Genomic DNA, 9,158 nt, shown 5'->3' on the forward strand with positions numbered 1-9,158 from the left:
GCGTGGATTTCGCTGATCAACACGAAGGGATTTGTGTTCCACAGAAACCGTGTTGATCATAAACATCAGAGCAGCTCGGGGTTCAACAGTCTGAGACAGTTTACTGATCAGTACAACACACACACAGACACACACACACACACACAAACACACACACACAAGGAGGTGAATATGATTTATGTTCCTTTTGCACTCAGTTAAATGCTTTTATGTCCTTTTGTAATTAAAGTGACATTTTGCACTCGAGAATCTTGGTGTCTTTACCCACAATGCTCAGCGGTCAAATAAACGACAGCGCAGCCTGTTAACGCCGCTAACAATGGTTTTGTTTACATGTGAGTGTGAAGATCCAGCGTGTGATTAGAGTTCTGAGCTCATTAAAGTCCTCAGCTGTGAACCGGCCGAGCTGCTTCTCTTCTCTAATGGGAAAAAATAAAGCCATTACAGGACTAAACAGTCTCTGAGGCTCACACACACACACACACACACACACACACACACACACACACACACACAATCACACAATCACACACACACACACAATCACACACACACAGTCACACACACAATCACACACACACACACACACACACACAATCACACACACACAATCACACACACACACAATCACACACACACACACACACAATCACACACACACACACACACACACAATCACACACACACAGTCACACACGTTGTTTATCATTATTTTGATTTGTTTTTTAATTTATTTCTACAGCAATGTTTTCACATTAACAGTCAGAGAGAGAGACAAAGAGAGAGAGAGAGAGAGAGAGAGAGAGAGAGAGAGAGAGAGAGAGAGAGAGAGAGAGAGATGGAGGGAGAGAGAGAGACAGAGAGAGAGACAGAGAGATGGAGGGAGAGAGAGAGAGAGAGAGAGAGAGAGAGAGAGAGAGAGAGAGAGAGAGAGAGAGAGACAAAGGGAGAGAGAGACAGAGAGAGACACAGAGACAGAGAGACACAGAGACAGAGAGAGAGAGAGACACAGAGACAGTGAGAGAGAGAGAGAGAGAGAGAGAGAGAGGTTTAACAAATCTTTATTATTCCACTTTACAGCTGTACATTTCAGCCTTATCACACGTTAAACATTCAAGATCCAAAGTTTCTAACCCAACAGACCATCATGGATTTAACATAAGACTTCCTTCATACTCTAAACACCATGACAGCACATTTTTATCCTCCTTAAGGCTGTAATATGTGCATTTTACTGTGAACCTCCCAGCTATCAGACACACGTCAGTATCAGTACATAACCCTTATTTTTCCTTCTGTTCCAGATCACCAGCTTTGTCGTTCCTATTAAACAGTTTAACAAACAAACCTTCTATTTAAAAAGCTGCACTTCACTCCTCAGATAAACACCTTTACACAGAAAGCTGTGTGCCTGAAACAATCACACACACACACACACACACACACACACACACACACACACACACACACACACACACAATCCAATCCAAGCTGTTAAGAAGTTTTAAAACCTTCCAGTCTTCTACATCTTAAAAACAAATGAACTAAATCTTCTGTAGTTCCACAAATCCTACAGTCCCCACTGAGTGCAGTACTGATGTGGGCCACATGTCTGTCTGTAGCTGTTGCCCCATGAATAACCCTCCACTGCATGTCAGCTGTCCACCTTTCTATGGGAGGTTTATACAGGGACCTCCACCTGTCCCTCACAAGGAAGTCTGCTCCCAACAGTCCTGGCCCAACCCTAACCCCAACCCTAACCCCAACCCCAACCCCAACCTCAACCCCAACCCTAACCCCAACCTCAACCCCAACCCCAACCCCTACCCCAACCCTAACCCCAACCCCAACCCTAACCCCAACCCCTACCCCAACCCTAACCCCAACCCTAACCCCTACCCCTACCCCAACCCTAACCCTAACCCCAACCCTAACCCCTACCCCAACCCCAACCCTAACCCTTAGAAGCTTTCTGCCTTCTAAGTAGTCCTGATCTGTCTTAACTGTGGTGAGGTACATTGCCTTCTTGGTTGCAGACTCTGCATCCACAAGCTGATAGGTGTTGAAGGACAGATTTGAACTCACAACTTCACCTTCTTGCTTCATTTATCACAGGTGAGACTCTGACTCCTGGAAACTCTTTCTTGCTTCTCATGTCTAGTGTCCCCTTCCAATGTGTTCCCTGTAACCACTTGGTAGTACGTTCAGAATTTCTTACACCGACTTTGACTTGAGCTGTAATGACTTCAAGCCTGTTACCTCTTTAATGCCTCCTCCGATCTCCACCCTATCCAGGAGGTGACTCGGCTTTATGACACCATTTCACTGCATTTATATTTACAGCATGTGACAGACGCCCTTATCCAGAGTGACGTACATACTGTAAGTGCTTAAATCTCTAACACTGAATACATTAATGCTGGTTCACAAAGTTACAGACTTAAGATACCATGAGTTTGTTCAAAGTTAACCTGAAAAAATGTCAGTTTTATTTAATTATTATTATAATGCAAAAGACCGCTTGAAAATATCCAGTGACTCAGCTGTCCGGTGCAGAACAGAACAGAGTCTTGTAGTAAACTTCCCTCTTACCCTGAGAGATGGTGGGACCAGTGGGGCAGTGGTGTAGATCTGAGGGTTTGAGGTGCAGTGTGAGGAGTGATGAGGGCTTTGGGGTAAGAGGGAGATGGTCTGGTTTTGGCTTTGTAGGCCAGCATCAGTGTTTAAATCTGATGTGTTCAGCTACAGGAGCCAGAGGAGGAACACAGCAGTGTGGTGGTGTGGAGAACTTTTAGCAACATGAGAGGAAAAGGACAGATGATTGTCCATGGTTACCCCAAGGTTGTGAGCTGTGGCTGAAGGGGAGATCAGATCGTTTTGCAGGGATATAGTAAGATCATGACCTGGGGATGAATCACCTGATGAACAGCAGGTCAGTTTTACTAGGATTGAGCTTTTACTGTTGAGCAGTCATCCATGATGATATTTCTGCCAGACGTGCTGAGATCCGAGCAGAAGCTGTGGTATCTGAGGGTGGGAATGAATCCCACTGCAGGCAAACAGGGATACTCATAGAAGACAGACGTCTGGATCATTGGGTTGAGGAGAAGTGGTAGACAGCAAATAACCAGCTGGTACCAGGGGTACATGTTTGTCCAGTAGACCCTTGCACCAGTTCAGATATGCCCCCCTTTTCCCACTCCCTCCTTCTCCTTCCAATCAAAATTCAGCACACATAATTGTTCTGGTGACCTCCAAGAATTTTCCATTGTTTCCAAGTGGTCACTGTTTTACTGATGTACAGTACATTGTTACCTAAATAACAAGGTACATCTGGATGTTACACTTCCATCAGGACAACGAAGATACTGCATTTGTTTTTCCTGTCCACATTTATATGCTCAAGGTTAAAAAAGTAAGAGCTGAGAGAGTCCATGTCTCTGAGTCTTGTCCGTATTAATGCTCCTTTTACACGCTCTTATAGCAGCAAACCAAGTTCCTTCTTCTTTTTGTTCAAAAGTTCATTCTGTCCAGTTCCATATTGTTTAAAATAACACTTTCTAGATGTTGTATGTCTCCTTCCAGATCTTTCATTGTTGTTTTTAACCCTGATGTAGCATGTGAACTGTAGTTTTGCCCACATCCCACCACTGACCAGCCCACCACTGTCTTTCTTTAGCTTTTAACTGCCCCAAAAAGAAACAAAACAAAGCCTCCTGTAACAGTTTAACATTATCGTGTCAGTAGGTTTTAAGATCTATTTTATATTAAAGTCCTAAGTGACAGTCTGACAGACTATTAGGTGAAATAAAGGAACTCATCACTCTATTATTCCACACCTTCCCCAAGTAAAATCTGCCCCGTCTTGCAGCACTTACTCTATTCTCAGAAACCTTTAACCATGTGCACTGTTTAATGTCTGTGTTCCTATTTCTCCATAAATCTACCAAATCAAACTCTTTAATAATACATGACAGAACTTTACTTGACTCATTGTGAGGCTCCTCCCCATTCATGTCGACTGTAACATTAGGGGTGCAGTTCTAATCCCCTCCGATACTTAGACAGACAAAATCATCAAATGTTTTAAGATGTTGTTACAGCTTCATAAAGACTTCCACCTGCTCGGACCCACAGTCTGGTGCGTAGACATTAACCTTAACAAAAACAATTCCTTTGAGTTCTATTTTAATTAATATTATTTGTCCTTAAACAATTTCTTCCATTAGTAAGATGTGAACATTTGTTTATGATTTTATGTTGATTATGTTTTTAGAGAATAAAATGGCTACAGCTGCGCTAGTATTTGTTCCATGACTTAAGACAGATTTCTCTCCCACCATGTGATCTGTTCCGTGTCATTATCACTGCTAGTGTTTGTCTCTTGCAGAAAAACATCTTAAGCTTTTTCATTCTAAACAACTCAGATACCATCTTATATCTGTTCCTACCCCATTTATATTTAAGGACCCCACACTTAAAGCCTCCATAGAAAGCTAGAAAAGAAGAAAGGATAGAAACAGATAAAGACAAGGGACAGAAGACACCATGTGTGGTTTAGACATTTTATTTTTTGAAACATTAGCTTTCTAACTTCGTCAATATTCTCTTTTACCGAAACCTTTTTTTTACTCAAAGCTTCATAACTAACTGTTTTTTGCAACATTAGGATTGAAGCTATGAATTTTTCCATATCTGGAAAAAAGTCCTAAAAAGAAAAGAAAAAAGAAAAGAATTTATCATTTCTTGTAGAGTCCAAACTCAGAGAGTATCGTCATCTCTCATCTCTGTATCAGTGCTTATTTCAGCACAATGTGACACACCAGGATGTTCCACACTGTCTACATCTACATTAGCCTTTTCTCTTACTTTACCCTCCTTATCCTCATCATCATCCTCATCATCATCATCATCATCATCATCAGTAATCACCTTGTTTACAGTCATTTCTGCTACATCATTATTAGCCCTGGAGTTAACCGTTTCTCCATCATCATTATTGTGATGGGGAACAACATTATTAATCAGATCAGTGCTATTAATGTCGTTCTCTCCTGTAACCAGAGTTTCCTTGAAGTTGACCTCATTATTGTTCATTCCAACAACAGCAGTAACACTCGGTCCGGCAGCATCAACAGAACCAGCAGCAACAACAGGCCCAGTAACACCATCATCCACTGCAGCGTCCTCTCTATCCTGGGCTTTATGAGGACACACCAGCCTCCTGTGCCTGATGTCCACACACTCAAAGCTCTTCCTACAGCCGGTGTTCCCGTACACCATGTACGCTTTCCCCTCGTGCCACACCAACACATCCAGCTCTGGTTCGTCAACGTGAATGTTAAAGTCTCCTACAATTAATGCTTTATCAAAGTTAACCAATAGGTCTGAAAGAAAATCTTTTGGTTTAATCCCAGTGTCAGTAAGACAGAGTGCAGTAAGGCTTTTGTCTGAGATGATGTCATTTACAATAAGTGCTTTGGGTGACCTAATGTTCAGGAGCCCAAACTTTAGGGACTGTTTTTATTTCTGTGGCATTTTTCTGGTCTGATTACAGTAAGTTTATTTAGAGAACTTCTCATGCTTTTACTTTTTGATCTCACAACTCGGGGAACAGACACAGTTTCTACTGGATGAGCTAAGTGTGTATTTGTATCAGTGTGATGATGAGGTGAAGGATGGCTATCAGATTTAAGACTTAAATTCAGTCAGAAGGTCAGAAGGTGTGCAGCACCCTGGAGATGTCCGAGAGGATTCTCTCTCCAACTCTGCTGGGGTGCAGAAGATCAGCACGGAGTAGCCTAGGGTGTCGTGTTGTGTCATGTTGTGTTGTGTTGTGTCATGTTGTGTTGTGTTGTGTTGTGTTGTGTAGTGTTGTGTTGTGTCATGTTGTGTTGTGTTGTGTAGTGTTGTGTTGTGTTGTGTAGTGTTGTGTTGTGTCATGTTGTGTTGTGTTGTGATTTTGTGTTGTGTCGTGTTGTGTCATGTTGTGTTGTGTTGTGTTGTGTCATGTTGTGTTGTGTCATGTTGTGTTGTGTTGTGTCATGTTGTGTTGTGTTGTGTTGTGTCATGTTGTGTTGTGTTGTGTCATGTTGTGTTGTGTCATGTTGTGTTGTGTTGTGTTGTGTTGTGTCATGTTGTGTTGTGTCATGTTGTGTTGTGTTGTGTCATGTTGTGTCGTGTCGTGTTGTGTTGTGTTGTGTTGTATTATGTTGTTGACTGATAATTACAGAGAACTCTAAGATAATGTAAATGATTTACTTCCTCTACATTCAGCTTCATCTCTTTATTCTTTATTCTGTAGATTAATTAATTTATTGATGTATTACTTAAATACTTATTTCTTTATTTATTTAAGCTAAAAGTTAGAACTCTGTATTAACAAAATGAATATTTATTCATAAATATTAAAAAATATAAATCAGGTTGAGCAAATCACCTCTTCCTCCTCTCACACCTCTTCCTCCTCTCACACCTCTTCTTCCTCTCACAACTCTTCCTCCTCTCAGAGCTCTTCCTCCTCTCAGAGCTCTTCTTCCTCTCACAACTCTTCCTCCTCCCACACCTCTTCCTCCTCTCACACCTCTTCTTCCTCTCACAACTCTTCCTCCTCTCAGAGCTCTTCCTCCTCTCACACCTCTTCTTCCTCTCACAACTCTTCCTCCTCTCAGAGCTCTTCCTCCTCTCAGAGCTCTTCTTCCTCTCACACCTCTTCCTCCTCTCACACCTCTTCCTCCTCTCAGATCTCTTCTCCTCTCTGGTGTTCAGAAGTCTATAGGAGAAATGATTTCCTGGAGAGGAAGGAGAAGGAATCTGCAGTGTAGTTTGAATGAATCAGAGATCAGATTAATCACATCAGTGACTGTGACTTATACAGTAACCAGACAGGTGAAATATACAAGAGATAAAAAAGTGAGTGTTAGATTGTTAAAGGAGGAACGTTGTGTATCAGGGAGCTGCTTTACACCACACTGATCCCAGAACCTCCACAATCCCACTGAACATTACATCATCACTCTCACCTGAGCACCCAGATTACATCATCAGTCTCACCTGATCACACAGATTACATCATTTATGGGATTTAGCAGACACCTTATCCAGAGTGACTTACAAATGAGCAACTGAGGGTTAAGGGCCTTGCTCAGGGGCCCAGCAGTGGCAGCTTGGTGGAGCTGGTGTTCGAACCCATGACCTTCCGATCAGTAGACCAACACCTCACCTTACAACACCTTACTCTCACCTTAGCACTCAGATTACATCATCAGTCTCACCTGATCACCCAGATTACATCATTAGTTTCAACTGAGCACCCAGATTACATCATCAGTCTCAACTGATCACCCAGATTACATCATCAGTCTCTCCTGAGCACCCAGATTACATCATCAGTCTCACCTGAGCACTCAGATTACAACATCAGTCTCACGTGATCACCCAGATTACATCATCAGTCTCACGTGATCACCCAGATTACATCATCAGTCTCAACTGATCACCCAGATTACATCATCAGTCTCTCCTGAGCACCCAGATTACATCATCAGTCTCACCTGAGCACTCAGATTACATCATCAGTCTCACGTGATCACCCAGATTACATCATCAGTCTCACGTGATCACCCAGATTACATCATCAGTCTCACCTGATCACCCAGATTACATCATCAGTCTCACCTGAGCACCCAGATTACATCATCAGTCTCACCTGATCACCCAGATTACATCATGTCTCACCTGAGCACTCAGATTACATCATCAGTCTCACCTGAGCACTCAGATTACATCATCAGTCTCACCTGAGCACCCAGATTACATCATGTCTCACCTGAGCACTCAGATTACATCATCAGTCTCACCTGAGCACTCAGATTACATCATCAGTCTCACCTGAGCACCCAGATTACATCATCAGTCTCACCTGATCACCCAGATTACATCATCAGTCTCACCTGAGCACCCAGATTACATCATCAGTCTCACCTGAGCACCCAGATTACATAATCAGTCTCACCTGATCCCCCAGATTACATCATCAGTCTCACCTGAGCACCCAGATTACATCATCAGTCTCACCTGATCACTCAGATTACATCATCAGTCTCACCTGAGCACTCAGATTACATCATCAGTCTCACCTGAGCACTCAGATTACATCATCAGTCTCACCTGATCACCCAGATTACATCATTAGTCTCACCTGATCACCCAGATTACATCATGTCTCACCTGATCACCCAGATTACATCATCAGTCTCACCTGAGCACCCAGATTACATCATCAGTCTCACCTGATCACCCAGATTACATCATGTCTCACCTGAGCACTCAGATTACATCATCAGTCTCACCTGAGCACTCAGATTACATCATCAGTCTCACCTGAGCACCCAGATTACATCATCAGTCTCACCTGAGCACCCAGATTACATCATCAGTCTCACGTGATCACCCAGATTACATCATCAGTCTCACCTGAGCACCCAGATTACATAATCAGTCTCACCTGATCCCCCAGATTACATCATCAGTTTCACCTGAGCACCCAGATTACATCATCAGTCTCACCTGAGCACCCAGATTACATCATCAGTCTCACCTGATCACTCAGCTCATTTGCTTCCTGCTTCACTTTCAGTTTAAACACTTCACATCTTGGTGCTTTATTGTTGACTCACATGTTTAGCTCTGTGTGGTAGGTGTTGCTGCTGCGGCTGATGGTGATAATGGTGATGATGGTGACGATGATGATGATGACGATGATGATGTTTGGGATTTTAATCTGTCCTTTGTTCTGATTTTGTGACATTTGTTAAATTTATAATCTTTTCTCTTAAAACACACTGAACCTCCTGAACACCTTTGTTTTGTTGAATGTTAATGGTCACTGTGTCTGTTCCTGTTCCTGGAGCTCCTCGATTGTTTCTGATCTGTTTGAAGCACAAAGACACACGAGGAGACTGACAGGAACAGTCGATGAATGACAATGACAGAGTATTAACATAAATCTTTAATGGGTTGCTGTCACACTCAGGGTTTGAGTGACAAGCTGCTGAAGAGCGGATTGAAAGAGATGAAAAAAGACCTTAGATAAGCTTTTTGTCTGTACGTGTTAAAAACCGTGCCCTTGATTCATCAAGCGTCTCTCTCTCTCTCTC

Source organism: Tachysurus fulvidraco, chromosome 13, assembly GCF_022655615.1.
Source record: "Tachysurus fulvidraco isolate hzauxx_2018 chromosome 13, HZAU_PFXX_2.0, whole genome shotgun sequence".
Lineage (NCBI taxonomy): Eukaryota > Metazoa > Chordata > Actinopteri > Siluriformes > Bagridae > Tachysurus > Tachysurus fulvidraco.